The sequence below is a fragment of the Gorilla gorilla genome, chromosome 18 (genome assembly GCF_029281585.2).
Source record: "Gorilla gorilla gorilla isolate KB3781 chromosome 18, NHGRI_mGorGor1-v2.1_pri, whole genome shotgun sequence".
In the NCBI taxonomy this organism is placed as follows: domain Eukaryota; kingdom Metazoa; phylum Chordata; class Mammalia; order Primates; family Hominidae; genus Gorilla; species Gorilla gorilla.
In genome coordinates, this window is record NC_073242.2 from 126823749 (window position 1) to 126847629 (window position 23881).

Below are 23881 nucleotides of genomic sequence, written 5' to 3' on the forward strand. Positions count from 1 at the left end.
AATACAGATGGCGGTGTAGATGTTTATATGTTCATACAGATGGCGGTGCAGATATTTCCATGTGCATACAGATGGCAGTGTAGATATTTCCAAGTTTATAGGGATAGCGGTGTATTTATTTCCATGTGTAAAGAGGTAGCTGTGTAGATATTTCCATGTATATGCAGATAGCTGTGTAGATATTTCCATTTTCATGCAGACAGCGGTGTAGATATTTCCATGTTCAAACAGATAGCGGTGTAGATATTTCCATGTTCATACATATAGCGGTGCTGATATTTCCATGTTTATACAGGTAGCGGTGTAGATATTTCCATGTTTATACAGATAGCGGTGTAGATATTTCCATGTTTATACAGATAGCGGTGTAGATATTTCCATGTTTATACAGATAGCGGTGTAGATATCTCCATCTTAATACAGATGGCGGTGTAGATATTTATATGTTCATACAGTTGGCGGTGCAGATATTTCCATGTTCATACAGATAGCGGTGTAGATATTTCCATGTTCATACAGATAGCGGTGTAGATATTTCCATGTGTAAAGAGATAGCTGTGTAGATATTTCCATGAATATGCAGATAGCAGTGTTGATATTTCCATTTTCATGCAGATAGCGGTTTAGATATTTCCATGTTTAAACAGATAGCGGTGTAGATATTTCCAAGTTCATAGAGATAGCGGTGTAGATATTTACATGTTCATACAGATAGCGGTGTAGATATTTCCATGTTCATAGAGATAGCCGTGTAGATATTTCCATGTTCATACAGATAGCGGTGCTGATATTTCCATGTTTATACAGGTAGCGGTGTAGATATTTCCAAGTTTATACAGAGAGCGGTGAAGATATCTCCATCTTAAAGCAGATGGCGGTGTAGATATTTATATGTTCATACAGATGGCGGTGCAGATATTTCCATGTTCATACAGATGGCGCTGTAGATATTTCCATGTTTATAGAGATAGCGGTGCAGTTATTTCCATGTGTATAGAGATAGCTTTGTAGATATTTCCATGTATATGCAGATAGCTGTGTAGATATTTCTATTTTCATGCAGATAGGGGTTTAGATATTTCCATGTTCATACAGATCGCGGTGTAGATATTTCCATGTTCATCCAGATGGCTGTGTAGACATATCCATGTTCATACAGATGGCGGTGAAGATATTTCCATGTTCATACAGACAGCGGTATAGATATTTCCATGTTCATACATATAGCGGTGTAGATATTTCCATGTTCATACAGATGGCTGTGTAGATATATCCATGTTCATACAGATGACGGTGAAGATATTTCCATGTTCATACAGATAGCGGTGTAGATATTTCCATGTTCATACAGATAGCGGTGTAGATATTTCCATGTTCATACCGATAGCGGTGCTGATATTTCCATGTTTATACAGGTAGCGGTGTGGACATTTCCATGTTTATACAGATAGAGGTGTAGATATCTCCTTCTTAATACAGATGGCGGTGTAGATGTTTATATGTTCATACAGATGGCGGTGCAGATATTTCCATGTGCATACAGATGGCAGTGTAGATATTTCCAAGTTTATAGGGATAGCGGTGTAGTTATTTCCATGTGTAAAGAGGTAGCTGTGTAGATATTTCCATGTATATGCAGATAGCTGTGTAGATATTTCCATTTTCATGCAGACAGCGGTGTAGATATTTCCATGTTCAAACAGATAGCGGTGTAGATATTTCCATGTTCATACAGATAGCGGTGTAGATATTTCCATGTTCATACAGATAGCGGTGTAGATATTTCCATGTTCATACATATAGCGGTGCTGATATTTCCTTGTTTATACAGGTAGCGGTGTAGATATTTCCATGTTTATACAGATAGCGGTGTAGATATTTCCATGTTTATTCAGATAGCGGTGTAGATATCTCCATCTTAATACAGATGGCGGTGTAGTTATTTATATGTTCATACAGTTGGCGGTGCATATATTTCCATGTTCATACAGATGGCTGTGTAGATATTTCCATGTTCATACAGATAGCGGTGAAGTTACTTCCATGTGTAAAGAGATAGCTGTGTAGATATTTCCATGTATATGCGGATAGCAGTGTAGATATTTCCATTTTCATGCGGATAGCGGTGTAGATATTTCCATGTTCAAACAGATAGCGTTGTAGATATTTCCATGTTCATACAGATAGCGGTGTAGATATTTCCATGTTCATACAGATAGCAGTGTAGATATTTCCATGTTTATGCAGATAGCGGTGAAGATGTATGCATGTTTACACAGATAGCGTTGTAGATATTTCCATGTTCAAACAGATAGCTGTGTAGATATTCCCATGTTCATACAGATAGAGGTGTAGGTATTTCCATGTTTATACAGATTGCGGTGAAGATGTATGCATATTTACACAGATAGCGGTGTAGATATTTCCATGTTCATAGAGATAGCGGTGTAGATATTTCCATGTTCATCCAGATGGCTGTGTAGATATATCCATGTTCATACAGATAGCGGTGTAGATATTTCCATTTTCATACAGGTAGTGGTGTAGATATTTCCATGTTCATACAGATAGCGGTGTAGCTATTTCCATGTTCATACAGATAGCGGTGTAGATATTTCCATGTTCATAGAGATAGCGGTATAGATATTCCCATGTTCAAACAGATAGCGGTGCTGATATTTCCATGTTTATACAGGTAGCGGTGTAGATATCTCCATCTTAATATAGATGGGGGTGTAGATATATATATCTTCATACAGATGGCGGTGCAGATATTTACATGTTCATACAGGTGGTCGTGTAGATATTTGCATGTTTATAGAGATAGCGCTGTAGTTATTTCCATGTGTAAAGAGATAGCTGTGTAAATATTTCCATGTATATGCAGATCGCTGTGTAGATATTTCCATTTTCATGCAGATAGCGGTGTAGATATTTCCATTTTCAAACAGATAGCGGTGTAGTTATTTCCATGTTCATGCAGATAGCAGTGTAGATATTTCCATGTTTATACAGATGGCGGTGAAGACGTAAGCATGTTTACACAGATAGCGGAGTAGATATTTCCATGTTCATCCAGATGGCTGTGTAGATATATCGATGTTCATATAGATGGCGGTGAAGATATTTCCATGTTCATACAGATAGCGGTGTAGTTATTTCCATGTGTAAAGAGATAGCTGTGTAGTTATTTCCATATACATGCAGATAGCTGTGTACATATTTCCATTTTCATGCAGATAGCGGTTTAGATATTTCCATGTTGAAACAGATAGCGGGGTAGATATTTCCATGTTCATAGGGATAGCGGTGTAGGTATTTCCATGTTCATACAGATAGCGGTGCTGATATTTCCATGTTTATACAGGTAGCGGTGTAGATATTTCCATGTTTATACAGGTAGCGGTGTAGATATTTCCATGTTTATACAGATAGCGGTGTAGATATTTCCAAGTTTATACAGAGAGCGGTGAAGATATCTCCATCTTAAAGCAGATGGCGGTGTAGATATTTATATGTTCATACAGATGGCGGTGCAGATATTTCCATGTTCATACAGATGGCGCTGTAGATATTTCCATGTTTATAGAGATAGCGGTGTAGTTATTTCCTTGTGTATAGAGATAGCTTTGTAGATATTTCCATGTATATGCAGATAGCTGTGTAGATATTTCTATTTTCATGCAGATAGGGGTTTAGATATTTCCATGTTCAAACAGATAGCGGTGTAGATATTTCCATGTTCATACAGATAGCGGTGTAGATATTTCCATGTTCATACAGATAGCGGTGTAGATATTTCCATGTCCATACAGATAGCGGTGTAGATATTTCCATGTTCATACAGATAGCGGTGTAGATATTTCCATGTTCATACATATAGCGGTGCTGATATTTCCTTGTTTATACAGGTAGCGGTGTAGATATTTCCATGTTTATACAGATAGCGGTGTAGATATTTCCATGTTTATTCAGATAGCGGTGTAGATATCTCCATCTTAATACAGATGGCGGTGTAGTTATTTATATGTTCATACAGTTGGCGGTGCATATATTTCCATGTTCATACAGATGGCGGTGTAGATATTTCCATGTTCATACAGATAGCGGTGTAGTTATTTCCATGTGTAAAGAGATAGCTGTGTAGATATTTCCATGTATATGCAGATAGCAGTGTAGATATTTCCATTTTCATGCGGATAGCGGTGTAGATATTTCCATGTTCAAACAGATAGCGTTGTAGATATTTCCATGTTCATACAGATAGCGGTGAAGATATTTCCATGTTCATACAGATAGCAGTGTAGATATTTCCATGTTTATACAGATAGCGGTGAAGATGTATGCATGTTTACACAGATAGCGTTGTAGATATTTCCATGTTCAAACAGATAGCTGTGTAGATATTTCCATGTTCATACAGATAGAGGTGTAGGTATTTCCATGTTTATACAGATTGCGGTGAAGATGTATGCATATTTACACAGATAGCGGTGTAGATATTTCCATGTTCATACAGATAGCGGTGTAGATATTTCCATGTTCATCCAGATGGCTGTGTAGATATATCCATGTTCATACAGATAGCGGTGTAGATATTTCCATTTTCACAGGTAGTGGTGTAGATATTTCCATGTTCATACAGATAGCTGTGTAGCTATTTCCATGTTCAAACAGATAGCGGTGCTGATATTTCCATGTTTATACAGGTAGCGGTGTAGATATTTCTAAGTTTATACAGATAGCGGTGTAGATATCTCCATCTTAATATAGATGGGGGTGTAGATATTTATATCTTCATACAGATGGCGGTGCAGATATTTACATGTTCATACAGGTGGTGGTGTAGATATTTGCATGTTTATAGAGATAGCGCTGTAGTTATTTCCATGTGTAAAGAGATAGCTGTGTAAATATTTCCATGTATATGCAGATCGCTGTGTAGATATTTCCATTTTCATGCAGATAGCGGTGTAGATATTTCCATGTTCAAACAGATAGCGGTGTAGTTATTTCCATGTTCATGCAGATAGCAGTGTAGATATTTCCATGTTTATTCAGATGGCGGTGAAGATGTAAGCATGTTTACACAGATAGCGGAGTAGATATTACCATGTTCATCCAGATGGCTGTGTAGATATATCGATGTTCATATAGATGGCGGTGAAGATATTTCCATGTTCATACAGATAGCGGTGTAGTTATTTCCATGTGTAAAGAGATAGCTGTGTAGTTATTTCCATATATATGCAGATAGCTGTGTACATATTTCCTTTTTCATGCAGATAGCGGTTTAGATATTTCCATGTTGAAACAGATAGCGGTGTAGATATTTCCATGTTCATAGGGATAGCGGTGTAGGTATTTCCATGTTCATACAGATAGCGGTGCTGATATTTCCATGTTTATACAGGTAGCGGTGTAGATATTTCCATGTTTATACAGGTAGCGGTGTAGATATTTCCATGTTTATACAGATAGCGGTGTAGATATTTCCAAGTTTATACAGAGAGCGGTGAAGATATCTCCATCTTAAAGCAGATGGCGGTGTAGATATTTATATGTTTTACAGATGGCGGTGCAGATATTTCCATGTTCATACAGATGGCGCTGTAGATATTTCCATGTTTATAGAGATAGCGGTGTAGTTATTTCCTTGTGTATAGAGATAGCTTTGTAGATATTTCCATGTATATGCAGATAGCTGTGTAGATATTTCTATTTTCATGCAGATAGGGGTTTAGATATTTCCATGTTCAAACAGATAGCGGTGTAGATATTTCCATGTTCATACAGATAGCGGTGTAGATATTTCCATGTTTATACAGATAGCGATGAAGATGTATGCGTGTTTACACAGATAGCGGTGTAGATATTTCCATGTTCAAACAGATCGCGGTGTAGATATTTCCATGTTCATCCAGATGGCTGTGTAGACATATCCATGTTCATACAGATGGCGGTGAAGATATTTCCATGTTCATACAGACAGCGGTGTAGATATTTCCATGTTCATACAGATAGGGGTGTAGATATTTCCATGTTCATACTGATGGCTGTGTAGATATATCCATGTTCATACAGATGACGGTGAATATATTTCCATGTTCATACAGATAGCGGTGTAGATATTTCCATGTTCATACAGATAGCGGTGTATATATTTCCATGTTCATACCGATAGCGGTGCTGATATTTCCATGTTTATACAGGTAGCGGTGTAGATATTTCCATGTTTATACAGATAGCGGTGTAGATATTTCCATGTTTATACAGATAGCGGTGTAGATATTTCCATGTTTATACAGATAGCGGTGTAGATATCTCCTTCTTAATACAGATGGCGGTGTAGATGTTTATATGTTCATACAGATGGCGGTGCAGATATTTCCATGTGCATACAGATGGCAGTGTTGATATTTCCAAGTTTGTAGAGATAGCGGTGTAGTTATTTGCATGTGTAAAAAGGTAGCTGTGTAGATATTTCCATGTATATGCAGATAGCTGTGTAGATATTTCCATTTTCATGCAGACAGCGGTGTAGATATTTCCATGTTCAAACAGATAGCGGTGTAGATATTTTCACGTTCATACAGATAGCGGTGTAGATATTTCCATGTTCATACAGATAGCGGTGTAGATATTTCCATGTTCATACAGATAGCGGTGTAGATATTTCCATGTTCATACAGATAGCGGTGCTGATATTTCCATGTTTATACAGGTAGCGGTGTAGATATTTCCATGTTTATACAGATAGCGGTGTAGATATTTCCATGATTATACAGATAGCGGTGTAGATATTTCCATGTTTATACAGATAGCGGTGAAGATATCTCCATCTTAATACAGATGGCGGTGTAGATATTTATATGTTCATACAGTTGGCGGTGCAGATATTTCCATATTCATACAGATGGCGGTGTAGATATTTCCATGTTCATACAGATAGCGGTGTAGTTATTTCCATGTGTAAAGAGATAGCTGTGTAGATATTTCCATGAATATGCAGATAGCAGTGTAGATATTTAAATTTTCATGCAGATAGCAGTGTAGATATTTCCATGTTCAAACAGATAGCGGTGTAGATATTTCCATGTTCATACAGATAGCGGTGTAGATATTTCCATGTTCATACAGATAGCAGTGTAGATATTTCCATGTTTATACAGATAGCGGTGAAGATGTATGCATGTTTACACAGATAGCGGAGTAGATATTTCCATGTTCAACAGCGGTGTAGATATTTCCATGCTCATACAGATAGCGGTGTAGATATTTCCATGTTTATACAGATTGCGGTGAAGATGTATGCATATTTACACAGATAGCGGTGTAGATATTTCCATGTTCATCCAGATGGCTGTGTAGATATATCCATGTTCATACAGATGGCGGTGAAGATATTTCCATGTTCATACAGATAGCGGTGTAGTTATTTCCATGTGTAAAGAGATAGCTGTGTAGATATTTCCATGTATATGCAGATAGCTGTGTAGATATTTCCATTTTCATGCAGATAGCTTTTTAGATATTTCCATGTTTAAACAGATAGCGGTGTAGATATTTCCATGTTCATAGAGATAGCGGTGTAGATATTTCCATGTTCATACAGATAGCGGTGCTGATATTTCCATGTTTATACAGGTAGCGGTGTAGATATTTCCAAGTTTATACAGAGAGTGGTGAAGATATCTCCATCTTAAAGCATATGGCGGTGTAGATATTTATATGTTCATACAGATGGCGGTGCAGTTATTTCCATGTTCATACAGATGGCGCTGTAGATATTTCCATGTTTATAGAGATAGCGGTGCAGTTATTTCCATGTGTATAGAGATAGCTTTGTAGATATTTCCATGTATATGCAGATAGCTGTGTAGATATTTCTATTTTCATGCAGATAGGGGTTTAGATATTTCCATGTTCAAACAGATAGCGGTGTAGATATTTCCATGTTCATACAGATCGCGGTGTAGATATTTCCATGTTCATCCAGATGGCTGTGTAGACATATCCATGTGCATACAGATGGCGGTGAAGATATTTCCATGTTCATACAGACAGCGGTATAGATATTTCCACGTTCATACAGATAGCTGTGTAGATATTTCCATTTTCATGCAGACAGAGGTGTAGATATTTCCATGTTCATACAGATAGCGGTGTAGATATTTCCATGTTCATACAGATAGCGGTGTAGATATTTCCATGTTCATACAGATAGCGGTGTAGATATTTCCATGTTCATACATATAGCGGTGCTGATATTTCCTTGTTTATACAGATAGCGGTGTAGATATTTCCATGTTTATTCAGATAGCGGTGTAGATATCTCCATCTTAATACAGATGGCGGTGTAGTTATTTATATGTTCATACAGTTGGCGGAGCATATATTTCCATGTTCATACAGATGGCGGTGTAGATATTTCCATGTTCATACAGATAGCGGTGTAGTTATTTCCATGTGTAAAGAGATAGCTGTGTAGATATTTCCATGTATATGCAGATAGCAGTGTAGATATTTCCATTTTCATGCAGATAGCGGTGTAGATATTTCCATGTTCAAACAGATAGCGGTGTAGATATTTCCATGTTCATACAGATAGCGGTGTAGATTTTTCCATGTTCATACAGATAGCAGTGTAGATATTTCCATGTTTATACAGATAGCGGTGAAGATGTATGCATGTTTACACAGATAGCGGTGTAGATATTTCCATGTTCAAACAGATAGCGGTGTAGATATTTCCATGTTCATACAGATAGCGGTGCTGATATTTCCATGTTTATACAGGTAGCGGTGTAGATATTTCCATGTTTATACAGATAGCGGTGTAGATATTTCCATGTTTATACAGATAGCGGTGTAGATATTTCCATGTTTATACAGATAGCGGTGTAGATATCTCCATCTTAATACAGATGGCGGTGTAGATATTTATATGTTCATACAGTTGGCAGTGCAGATATTTCCATGTTCATACAGATGGCGGTGTAGATATTTCCATGTTCATACAGATAGCGGTGTAGTTATTTCCATGTGTAAAGAGATAGCTGTGTAGATATTTCCATGAATATGCAGATAGCAGTGTAGATATTTAAATTTTCATGCAGATAGCAGTGTAGATATTTCCATGTTCAAACAGATAGCGGTGTAGATATTTCCATGTTCATACAGATAGCGGTGTAGATATTTCCATGTTCATACAGAGAGCAGTGTAGATATTTCCATGTTTATACAGATAGCGGTGAAGATGTATGCATGTTTACACAGATAGCGGAGTAGATATTTCCATGTTCAACAGCGGTGTAGGTATTTCCATGCTCATACAGATAGAGGTGTAGATATTTCCATGTTTATACAGATTGCGGTGAAGATGTATGCATGTTTACACAGATAGCGGTGTAGATATTTCCATGTTCATCCAGATGGCTGTGTAGATATATCCATGTTAATACAGATGGCGGTGAAGATATTTCCATGTTCATACAGATAGCGGTGTAGTTATTTCCATGTGTAAAGAGATAGCTGTGTAGATATTTCCATGTTTATGCAGATAGCTGTGTAGATATTTCCATTTTCATGCAGATAGCGGTTTAGATGTTTCCATGTTTAAACAGATAGCGGTGTAGATATTTCCATGTTCATACAGATAGCGGTGTAGATATTTCCATGTTCATACAGATAGCGGTGTAGATATTTCCATGTTCATACAGATAGCGGTGTAGATATTTCCATGTTCATACAGATAGCGGTGCTGATATTTCCTAGTTTATACAGGTAGCGGTGTAGATATTTCCATGTTTATTCAGATAGCGGTGTAGATATTTCCATGTTTATACAGATAGCGGTGTAGATATTTCCATGTTTATTCAGATAGCGGTGTAGATATCTCCATCTTAATACAGATGGCGGTGTAGTTATTTATATGTTCATACAGTTGGCGTTGCATATATTTCCATGTTCATACAGATGGCGGTGTAGATATTTCCATGTTCATAGAGATAGCGGTGTAGTTATTTCCATGTGTAAAGAGATAGCTGTGTAGATATTTCCATGTATATGCAGATAGCAGTGTAGAAATTTCCATTTTCATGCAGATAGCCTTGTAGATATTTCCATGTTCAAACAGATAGCGGTGTAGATATTTCCTTGTTCATACAGATAGCGGTGTAGATTTTTCCATGTTCATACAGATAGCAGTGTAGATATTTCCATGTTTATACAGATAGCGGTGAAGATATATGCATGTTTACACAGATAGCGGTGTAGATATTTCCATGTTCAAACAGTTAGCGGTGTAGATATTTCCATGTTCATACAGATAGAGGTGTAGATATTTCCATGTTTGTACAGATTACGGTGAAGATGTATACATATTTACACAGATAGCGGTGTAGATATTTCCATGTTCATACAGATAGCGGTGTAGATATTTCCATGTTCATCCAGATGGCTGTGTAGATATATCCATGTTCATACAGATAGCAGTGTAGATATTTCCATTTTCATACAGGTAGTGGTGTAGATATTTCCATGTTCATACAGATAGCGGTGTAGCTATTTCCATGTTCATACAGATAGCGGTGTAGATATTTCCATGTTCATAGAGATAGCGGTGTAGATATTCCCATGTTCAAACAGATAGCGGTGCTGATATTTCCATGTTTATACAGGTAGCGGTGTAGATATTTCCATTTTTATACAGATAGCGGTGCAGATATTTCCATGTTTATACATATAGCGGTGTAGATATTTCCAAGTTTATACAGATAGCGGTGTAGATATCTCCATATTAATATAGATGGGGGTGTAGATATTTATATCTTCATACAGATGGCGGTGCAGATATTTGCATGTTCATACAGGTGGTGGTGTAGATATTTGCATGTTTATAGAGATAGCGCTGTAGTTATTTCCGTGTGTAAAGAGATAGCTGTGTAGATATTTCCATGTATATGCAGATCGCTGTGTAGATATTTCCATTTTCATGCGGATAGCGGTGTAGATATTTCCATGTTCAAACAGATAGCGGTGTAGATATTTCCATGTTCATGCAGATAGCAGTGTAGATATTTCCATGTTTATACAGATGGCGGTGAAGATGTATGCATGTTTACACAGATAGCGGAGTAGATATTACCATGTTCATACAGATAGCGGTGTAGATATTTCCTTGTTTATACAGTTGGCGGTGAAGATGTATGCATGTTTACACAGATAGCGGAGTAGATATTTCCATGTTCATACAGATAGCGGTGTAGATATTTCCATGTTCATCCAGATGGCTGTGTAGATATATCCATGTTCATACAGATAGCCGTGTAGTTATTTCCATGTGTAAAGAGATAGCTGTGTAGATATTTCCATATATATGCAGATAGCTGTGAACATATTTCCATTTTCATGCAGATAGCGGTTTAGATATTTCCATGTTCAAACAGATAGCGGTGTAGATATTTCCATGTTCATAGAGATAGCGGTGTAGATATTTCCATGTTCATACAGATAGCGGTGCTGATATTTCCATGTTTATACATGTAGCGGTGTAGATATTTCCATGTTCATCCAGATGGCTGTGTAGATATATCCATGTTCATACAGATGGCGGTGAAGATAATTCCATGTTCATACAGATAGCGGTGTAGATATTTCCATGTTCATACAGATAGTGGTGTAGATATTTCCATGTTCATACAGATAGCGGTGCTGATATTTCCATGTTTATACAGGTAGCGGGGTAGGTATTTCCATGTTTATACAGATAGCGGTGTAGATATTTCCATGTTTATACAAATAGCGGTGTAGATATCTCCATCTTAATACAGATGGCGGTGTAGATATTTATATGTTCATACAGATGGCGGTGCAGATATTTCCATGTTCATACAGATGGCGGTGTAGATATTTCCATGTTCACACAGATAACGGTGTAGATATTTCCATGTTTATACAGATTGCGGTGAAGATGTATGCATATTTACACAGATAGCGGTGTAGATATTTCCATGTTCATACAGATAGCGGTGTAGATATTTCCATGTTCATCCAGATGGCTGTGTAGATATATCCATGTTCATACAGATAGCGGTGTAGATATTTCCATGTTCATACAGGTAGTGGTGTAGATATTTCCATGTTCATACAGATAGCGGTGTAGCTATTTCCATGTTCGTACAGATAGTGGTGTAGATATTTCCATGTTCATAGAGATAGCGGTGTAGATATTTCCATGTTCATACAGATAGCGGTGCTGATATTTCGATTTTAATACAGGTAGCGGTGTAGATATTTCCATGTTTATACAGATAGCAGTGTAGATATTTCCATGTTTATATATATAGCGGTGTAGATATTTCCAAGTTTATACAGATAGCGGTGTAGATATCTCCATCTTAATATAGATGGGGGTGTAGATATTTATATCTTCATACAGATGGCGGTGCAGATATTTCCATGTTCATACAGATGGCACTGTAGATATTTCCATGTTTATAGAGATAGCGGTGTAGTTATTTCCATGTGTATAGAGATAGCTTTGTAGATATTTCCATGTATATGCAGATAGCTGTGTAGGTATTTCTATTTTCATGCAGATAGCGGTTTAGATATTTAGATGTTCAAACAGATAGCGGTGTAGATATTTCCATGTTCATACAGATAGCGGTGTAGATATTTCCATGTTTATACAGATAGCGTTGAAGATGTATGCATGTTTACACAGATAGCGGTGTAGATATTTCCATGTTCATACAGATCGCGGTGTAGATATTTCCATGTTCATCCAGATGGCTGTGCAGACATATCCATGTTCAAACAGATGGCGGTGAAGATCTTTCCATGTTCATGCAGATAGCGGTGTAGATATTTCCATGTTCATACAGATAGCGGTGTAGATACTTCCATGTTCATACCGATAGCGGTGCTGATATTTCCATGTTTATACAGGTAGTGGTGTAGATATTTCTATGTTTATACAGATAGCTGTGTAGGTGTTTCCATGTTTATACAGATAGCGGTGTAGATATTTCCATGTTTATACAGATAAGGTTGTAGGTATCTCCTTCTTAATACAGATGGCGGTGCAGATATTTCCATGTTCATACAGATGGCGGTGTAGATATTTCCATGTTTATATAGCGGTGTAGTTATTTCCACGTGTAAAGAGATAGCTGTGTAGATATTTCCATGTATATGCAGATAGCTGTGTAGATATTTCCATTTTCATGCAGACAGCGGTGTAGATATTTCCATGTTCAAACAGATAGCGGTGTAGATATTTCCATGTTCATACAGATAGCGGTGTAGATATTTCCATGTTCATACAGATAGCGGTGTAGATATTTCCATGTTCATACAGATAGCGGTGTAGATATTTCCATCTTCATACATATAGCGGTGCTGATATTTCCATGTTTATACAGGTAGCGGTGTAGATATTTCCATGTTTATACAGATAGCGGTGTAGATATTTCCATGTTTATACAGATAGCGGTGTAGATATTTCCATGTTTATACAGATAGCGGTGTAGATATCTCCATCTTAATACAGATGGCAGTGTAGATATTTATATGTTCATACAGTTGGCGGTGCAGATATTTCCATGTTCATACAGATGTCGGTGTAGATATTTCCATGTTCATACAGATAGCGGTGTAGTTATTTCCATGTGTAAAGAGACAGCTGTGTAGATATTTCCATGAATATGCAGATATCAGTGTAGATATTTCCATTTTCATGCAGATAGCGGTGTAGATATTTCCATGTTCAAACAGATAGCGGTGTAGATATTTCCATGTTCATTCAGATAGCGGTGTAGATATTTCCATGTTCATACAGATAGCAGTGTAGATATTTCCATGTTTATACAGATAGCGGTGAAGATGTATGCATGTTTCCACAGATAGCTGTGTAGATATTTCCATGTTCAAACAGCGGTGTAGATATTTCCATGTTCATACAGATAGCGGTGTAGATATTTCCATGTTTATACAGATTGCGGTGAAGATGTATGCATGTTTACACAGAGAGCTGTGTAGATATTTCCATTTTCATGCAGATAGCGGTTTAGATATTTCCATGTTTAAACAGATAGCGGTGTAGATATTTCCATGTTCATAGAGATAGAGGTGTAGATATTTCCATGTTCATACAGATAGCGGTGCTGATATTTCCATGTTTATACTGGTAGCGGTGTAGATATTTCCAAGTTTATACAGATAGCGGTGTAGGTATCTCCATCTTAATACAGATGGCGGTGTATTTATATGTTCATACAGATGGCGGTGCGGATATTTCCATGTTCATTCAGATGGCGTTGTAGATATTTCCATGTTTATAGAGATAGCGGTGTAGTTATTTCCATGTGTAAAGAGATAGCTTTGTAGACATTTCCATGTATATGCAGATAGCTGTGTAGATATTTCCATTTTCATGCAGATAGCGGTGTAGATGTTTCCATCTTCAAACAGATAGCGGTGTAGATATTTCCGTGTTCATACAGATAGCGGTGTAGATATTTCCATGTTTATACAGATAGCGGTGAAGATGTATGCATGTTTACACAGATAGCGGTTTATATATTTCCATATTCATACAGATAGCTGTGTAGATATTTCCATGTTCATCCAGATGGCTGTGTAGATATATCCATGTTCATTCAGATGGCGGTGAAGATATTTCCATGTTCATACTGATAGCGGTGTAGCTATTTCCATGTTCATACAGATAGCGGTGTAGATATTTCCATGTTCATCCAGATGGCTGTGTAGATATATCCATGTTCATACAGATGGCGGTGAAGATATTTCCATGTTCATACAGATAGCGGTGTAGATATTTCCATGTTCATACAGATATTGGTGTAGATATTTCCATATTCTTACAGATAGCGGTGTAGCTATTTCCATGTTCATACAGATAGCGGTGTAGGTATTTCCATGTTCACACAGATGGCTGTGTAGATATATCCATGTTCTTACAGATGGCGGTGAAGATATTTCCATGTTCATACGGATAGCGGTGTAGATATTTCCATGTTCATACAGATAGCGGTGTAGATATTTCCATGTTAATACAGATAGAGGGGCTGATATTTCCATGTTCATACAGGTAGCGGTGCTGATATTTCCATGTTTATACAGGTAGCGGTGCAGATATTTCCATGTTTATACAGGTAGCGGTGTAGATATTTCCATGTTTATACAGGTAGCGGTGTAGATATTTCCATGTTTATACAGATAGCGGTGTAGATATTTCCATGTTTATGCAGATAGCGGTGTAGATATCTCTATCTTAATACAGATGGCCGTGTAGTTATTTATGTGTTCATACAGATGGCGGTGCAGATATTTCCATGTTCATACAGATGGCGGTGTAGGTATTTCCATGTTCATACAGATAGAGGTGTAGTTATTTCCATGTGTAAAGAGATAGCTGTGTAGATATTTCCATGTATATGCAGATAGCTCTGTAGTTATTTCCATTTTCATGCAGATAGCGGTTTAGATATTTCCATGTTCAGATAGCGGTGTAGATATTTCCATGTTCATACAGACAGCGGTGTAGATATTTCCATGTTTTTACAGATAGCGGTGATGATGTATGCATGTTTACACAGATAGCGGTGTAGATATTTACATGTTCGTACAGATCGCGGTGTAGATATTTCCATGTTCATCTAGATGGCTGTGTAGACATACCCATGTTCATACAGATGGCGGTGAAGGTATTTCCATGTTCATACAGATAGCGGTGTAGATATTTCCATGTTCAAACCGATTGCGGTGTAGATATTTCCATGTTCATACAGATAGCGGTGTAGATATTTCCATGTTCATACAGATAGCGGTGCTGATATTTCCATGTTTATATAGGCTGCGGTGTAGATATTTCCATGTTTATACAGATAGCGGTTTAGATATTTCCTTCTTAATCCAGATGGCGGTGTAGATATTTATATGTTCATACAGATGGCGGTGCAGATACTTCCATGTTCATACAGATGGCGGTGTAGATATTTCCATGTTTATAGATATAGCGGTGTAGTTATTTCCATGTGTAAATAGATAGCTTTGTAGATATTTCCATGTATATGCAGATAGTTTTGTAGATATTTCCACTTTCATGCAGATAGCGGTGTAGATATTTACATGTTCAAACAGATAGCGGTGTAGATATTTCCATGTTCATCCAGATGGCTGTGTAGATATATCCAAGTTCATAGAGATAGAGGTGTAGATATTTCCATGTTCATACAGGTAGTGGTGTAGATGTTTCCATGTTCATACCGATAGCGGTGTAGCTATTTCCATGTTCATACAGATAGTGGTGTTGATATTTCCATGTTCATAGAGATAGCGGTGTAGATATTTCCATGTTCATACAGATAGCGGTGTAGATATTTCCATGTTCATAGAGATACCGGTGTAGATATTTCCATGTTCATACAGATAGAGGGGCTGATATTTCCATGTTCTTACAGATAGCGTTGCTGATAATTCCATGTTTATACAGGTAGCGGTGTAGATATTTCCATGTTTATACAGATAGCAGTGTAGATATTTCCATGTTTATACAGATAGCGGTGTAGATATTTCCATGTTTTTACAGTTAGCGGTGTAGATATCTCCACCTTAATACAGATGGCGGTGAAAATATTTATATGTTCATACAGATGGCGGTGCAGATATTTCCATGTTCATACAGATGGCGGTGTAGATATTTCCATGTTCATACAGATAGCAGTGTAGTTATTTCCATGTGTAAAGAGATAGCTCTATAGATATTTCCATGTATATGCAGATAGCTGTGTAGATATTTCCATTTTCATGCTGATAGCGGTTTAGATATTTAAATGTTCAAACAGATAGCGGTGTAGATATTTCCATGTTCATACAGATAGCGGTGTAGATATTTCCATGCTTATACAGATAGCGGTGAAGATGTATGCATTTTTACACAGATAGCGGTGTAGATATTTCCATGTTCATGCAGATAGCGGTGTAGATATTTCCATGTTCATCCAGATGGCTGTGTAGATATTTCTATGTTCATTCAGATGGCGGTGTAGATATATCCATGTTCATACAGATTGTGGTGTAGATATTTCCATGTTCATACAGATAGCGTTGTAGCTATTTCCATGTTCATACAGATAGCGGTGAAGATATTTCCATGTTCATAGAGATAGCGGTGTAGATGTTTCCATGTTCATACAGATAGCGTTGCTGATATTTCCGTGTTTATACAGGTTGCAGTGTAGATATTTCCATGTTTATACAGATAGCGGTGTAGATATTTCCATGTTCATACAGATAGCGGTGTAGATATTTCCAAGTTTATACAGATAGCGGTGAAGATATCTCCATCTTAATACAGATGGCGGTGTAGATATTTATATGTTCATACAGATGTCGGTGTAGATATTTCCATGTTCATTCAGATGGCGGTGTAGATATTTCCATGTTTATAGAGATAGCGGTGTAGTTATTTCCATGTGTAAAGAGATAGCTTTGTAGATATTTCCATGTATATGCAGATAGCTGTGTAGATATTTCTATTTTTATGCAGATAGCAGTTTAGATATTTCCATGTTCAAGCAGATAGCGGTGTAGATATTTCCATGTTCATACAGATAGCCGTGTAGATATTTCCATGTTTATACAGATAGCGGTGAAGGTGTATGCATGTTTACACAGATAGCGGTGTAGATATTTCCATGTTCATACAGATAGCGGTGTAGATATTTCCATTTTCATACAGGTAGTGGTGTAGATATTTCCATGTTCATCCTGATGGTTGTGTAGATATATCCATGTTCATACAGATAGCGGTGTAGATATTTCCATGTTCATACAGATAGCGGTGTAGATATTTCCATGTTCATACAGATGGCGGTGTAGATATTTCCATGTTCATACATATAGCGGTGCTGATATTTCCATGTTTATACAGGTAGCGGTGTAGATATTTCCATGTTTATACAGATAGCGGTGTAGATATTTCCATGTTTATACAGATAGCGGTGTAGATATTTCCATGTTTATACAGATAGCGGTGTAGATATCTCCATCTTAATACAGATGGCGGTGTAGATATTTATATGTTCATACAGTTGGCAGTGCAGATATTTCCATGTTCATACAGATGGCGGTGTAGATATTTCCATTTTCATACAGATAGCGGTGTAGTTATTTCCATGTGTAAAGAGATAGCTGTGTAGATATTTCCATGAATATGCAGATAGCAGTGTAGATATTTCCATTTTCATGCAGATAGCGGTGTAGATATTTCCATGTTCAAACAGATAGCGGTTCAGATATTTCCATGTTCATACAGATAGCGGTGTAGATATTTCCATGTTCATACAGATAGCAGTGTAGATATTTCCATGTTTATACAGATAGCGTTGAAGATGTATGCATGTTTACACAGATAGCGGTGTACATATTTCCATGTTCATACAGATAGCTGTGTAGATATTTCCATGTTCATCCAGATGGCTGTGTAGATATATCCATGTTCATACAGATGGCGGTGAAGATATTTCCATGTTCATACAGATAGCAGTGTAGATATTTCCATGTTCATACAGATAGCGGTGTAGATATTTCCATGTTCATACAGATAGCTGTGTAGCTATTTCCATGTTCATACAGATAGCGGTTTAGATATTTCCATGTTCATCCAGATGGCTGTGTAGATATATCCATGTTCATACAGATGGCGGTGAAGATAATTCCATGTTCATACAGATAGCGGTGTAGATATTTCCATGTTCATACAGATAGTGGTGTAGATATTTCCATCTTCATACAGATAGCGGTGTAGCTATTTCCATGTTAATACAGATAGCGGTGTAGATATTTCCATGTACATCCAGATGGCTGTGTAGATATATCCATGTTCATACTGATAGCGGTGTAGATATTTCCATGTTCATACAGATAGCGGTGTAGATATTTCCATGTTCCTACAGATAGAGGGGCTGATATTTCCATGTTCATACAGATAGCGGTGCTGATATTTCCATGTTTATACAGGTAGCGGTGTAGATATTTCCATGTTCATCCAGATGGCTGTGTAGATATATCCATGTTCATACAGATAGCGGTGTAGCTATTTCCATGTTCATACAGATAGCGGTGTTGCTATTTCCATGTTCATTCAGATAGTGGTGTAGATATTTCCATGTTTATACAGATAGCGGTGAAGATGTATGCATGTTTACACAGATAGCGGTGTAGATATTTCCAGGTTCATACACATAGCGGTGTAGATATTTCCATGTTCATCCAGATGGCTGTGTAGATGTATCCATGTTCATACAGATAGCGGTGTAGATATTTCCATGTTCATACAGATAGTGGTGTAGATATTTCCATGTTGATACAGATAGCGGTGTAGCTATTTCCATGTTCATACAGATAGCGGTGTAGATATTTCCAGGTTTATACAGATAGCGGTGTAGATATCTCCATCTTAATACAGATGGCGGTGTAGATATTTATATGTTCATACAGATGGCGGTGCAGATATTTCCATGTTCAAACTGATAGCAGTGTAGTTATTTCCATATGTAAAGAGATAGCTGTGAAGATATTTCCATGAAATATGCAGATAGCAGTGTAGATATTTCCATTTTCATGCAGATAGCGGTGTAGATATTTCCATGTTCAAACAGATAGCGGTGTAGATATTTCCATGTTCATACAGATAGCGGTGTAGATATTTCCACGTTCATACAGATAGCGGTGTAGATATTTCCATGTTCATACAGATAGCGGTGTAGATGTTTCCATGTTCATACAGATAGCGGTGTAGATATTTCCATGTTCATACAGATAGCGGTGTAGATATTTCCATGTTTATACAGATAGCGGTGAAGATGTATGCATGTTTACACAGATAGCGGTGTAGATATTTCCATGTTTATACAGATAGCGGTGTAGATATTTCCATGTTTGTACAGATAGCGGTGTAGATATTTCCAGGTTTATACAAATAGCGGTGAAAATGTATGCATGTTTACACAGATAGCGGTGTAGATATTTCCATGTTCATACAGATAGCGGTGTAGATATTTCCATGTTCATCCAGATGGCTGTATAGATATATCCATGTTCATACAGATGGCGGTGAAGATATTTCCATTTTCATACAGATAGCGGTGTAGTTATTTCCAGGTGTAAAGAGATAGCTGTGTAGATATTTCAAAGAATGTGCAGATAGCTGTGTAGATATTTCCATTTTCATGCTGATAGCGGTTTAGATATTTCCATGTTCAAACAGATAGCGGTGTAGATATTTCCATCTTCATACAGATAGCGGTGTAGATATTTCCATGCTTATACAGATTGCAGTGAAGATGTATGCATGTTTACACAGATAGCGGTGTAGATATTTCCATGTTCATGCAGATAGCGGTGTAGATATTTCCATGTTCATCCATATGGCTGTGTAGGTATATCCATGTTCATACAGATAGCGGTGTAGAAATTTCCATGTTCATACAGATAGTGGTGTAGATATTTCCAAGCTCATACAGATAGTGGTGTAGATATTTCCATGTTCATCCAGATGGCTGTGTAGATATATCCATGTTCATACAGATAGCCGTGTAGATATTCCCATGTTCATACAGATAGTGGTGTAGATATTTCCATGCTCATAGAGATAGCGGTGTAGCTATTTCCATGTTCATAGAGATGGCGGTGTAGATATTTCCATGTTCATACAGATAGCGGTGTAGATATTTCCATGTTCATACAGATAACGGTGCTGATATTTCCAAGTTTATACAGATAGCGGTGAAGATATCTCCATCTTAATACTGATGGCGGTGTAGATATTTGTATGTTCATACAGATGGCGGTGCAGTTATTTCCATGTTCATACAGATAGCGGTGTAGATATTTCCATGTTTATAGAGATAGCGGTGTAGTTATGTCCATGTGTATAGAGATACCCTTGTAGATATTTCCATGTATATGCAGATAGCTGTGTAGATATTTCTATTTTCATGCAGATAGCGGTTTAGATATTTCCATGTTCACACAGATAGCTGTGTAGATATATCCATGTTTATACAGATAGCGGTGAAGATGTATGCATGTTTACACAGATAGCGGTGTAGATATTTCCATGTTCATACAGAATGCGGTGTAGATATTTCCATGTTAATCCAGATGGCTGTGTAGACATATCCATGTTCATACAGATGGTGGTGAAGATATTTCCATGTTCATACAGATAGCAGTGTAGATATTTCAATGTTCATACAGATAGCGGTGTAGATATTTCCATGTTCATACTGATGGCTGTGTATATATATCCATGTTCATACAGATGACGGTGAAGATATTTCCATGTTCATAGAGATAGCGGTGTAGATATTACCATGTTCATACAGATAGCGGTGTAGATATTTCCATGTTCATACAGATAGCGGTGTAGATATTTCCATGTTCATACAGATAGCGGTGTAGATATTTCCATGTTCATACAGATAGCGGTGTAGATATTTCCATGTTCATACAGATAGCGGTGTAGATATTTCCATGTTCATACAGATAGCGGTGTAGATGTTTCCATGTTCATACAGATAGCGGTGTAGATGTTTCCATGTTCATACAGATAGCGGTGTAGATATTTCCATGTTTATACAGATAGCGGTGAAGATGTATGCATGTTTACACAGATAGCGGTGTAGATATTTCCATGTTTATGCAGATAGCGGTGTAGATATTTCCATGTTTGTACAGATAGCGTTGTAGATATTTCCAGGTTTATACAAATAGCGGTGAAAATGTATGCATGTTTACACAGATAGCGGTGTAGATATTTCCATGTTCATACAGATAGCGGTGTAGATATTTCCATGTTCATCCAGATGGCTGTATAGATATATCCATGTTCATACAGATGGCGGTGAAGATATTTCCATTTTCATACAGATAGCGGTGTAGTTATTTCCAGGTGTAAAGAGATAGCTGTGTAGATATTTCAAAGAATGTGCAGATAGCTGTGTAGATATTTCCATTTTCATGCTGATAGCGGTTTAGATATTTCCATGTTCAAACAGATAGCGGTGTAGATATTTCCATCTTCATACAGATAGCGGTGTAGATATTTCCATGCTTATACAGATTGCAGTGAAGATGTATGCATGTTTACACAGATAGCGGTGTAGATATTTCCATGTTCATGCAGATAGCGGTGTAGATATTTCCATGTTCATCCATATGGCTGTGTAGGTATATCCATGTTCATACAGATAGCGGTGTAGAAATTTCCATGTTCATACAGATAGTGGTGTAGATATTTCCAAGCTCATACAGATAGTGGTGTAGATATTTCCATGTTCATCCAGATGGCTGTGTAGATATATCCATGTTCATACAGATAGCCGTGTAGATATTCCCATGTTCATACAGATAGTGGTGTAGATATTTCCATGCTCATAGAGATAGCGGTGTAGCTATTTCCATGTTCATAGAGATGGCGGTGTAGATATTTCCATGTTCATACAGATAGCGGTGTAGATATTTCCATGTTCATACAGATAACGGTGCTGATATTTCCAAGTTTATACAGATAGCGGTGAAGATATCTCCATCTTAATACTGATGGCGGTGTAGATATTTGTATGTTCATACAGATGGCGGTGCAGTTATTTCCATGTTCATACAGATAGCGGTGTAGATATTTCCATGTTTATAGAGATAGCGGTGTAGTTATGTCCATGTGTATAGAGATACCTTTGTAGATATTTCCATGTATATGCAGATAGCTGTGTAGATATTTCTATTTTCATGCAGATAGCGGTTTAGATATTTCCATGTTCACACAGATAGCTGTGTAGATATATCCATGTTTATACAGATAGCGGTGAAGATGTATGCATGTTTACACAGATAGCGGTGTAGATATTTCCATGTTCATACAGAATGCGGTGTAGATATTTCCATGTTAATCCAGATGGCTGTGTAGACATATCCATGTTCATACAGATGGTGGTGAAGATATTTCCATGTTCATACAGATAGCAGTGTAGATATTTCAATGTTCATACAGATAGCGGTGTAGATATTTCCATGTTCATACTGATGGCTGTGTATATATATCCATGTTCATACAGATGACGGTGAAGATATTTCCATGTTCATAGAGATAGCGGTGTAGATATTACCATGTTCATACAGATAGCGGTGTAGATATTTCCATGTTCATACAGATAGCGGTGTAGATATTTCCATGTTCATACAGATAGCGGTGTAGATATTTCCATGTTCATACAGATAGCGGTGTAGATATTTCCATGTTCATACAGATAGCGGTGTAGATATTTCCATGTTCATACAGATAGCGGTGTAGATGTTTCCATGTTCATACAGATAGCGGTGTAGATGTTTCCATGTTCATACAGATAGCGGTGTAGATATTTCCATGTTTATACAGATAGCGGTGAAGATGTATGCATGTTTACACAGATAGCGGTGTAGATATTTCCATGTTTATGCAGATAGCGGTGTAGATATTTCCATGTTTGTACAGATAGCGGTGTAGATATTTCCAGGTTTATACAAATAGCGGTGAAAATGTATGCATGTTTACACAGATAGCGGTGTAGATATTTCCATGTTCATACAGATAGCGGTGTAGATATTTCCATGTTCATCCAGATGGCTGTATAGATATATCCATGTTCATACAGATGGCGGTGAAGATATTTCCATTTTCATACAGATAGCGGTGTAGTTATTTCCAGGTGTAAAGAGATAGCTGTGTAGATATTTCAAAGAATGTGCAGCTAGCTGTGTAGATATTTCCATTTTCATGCTGATAGCGGTTTAGATATTTCCATGTTCAAAC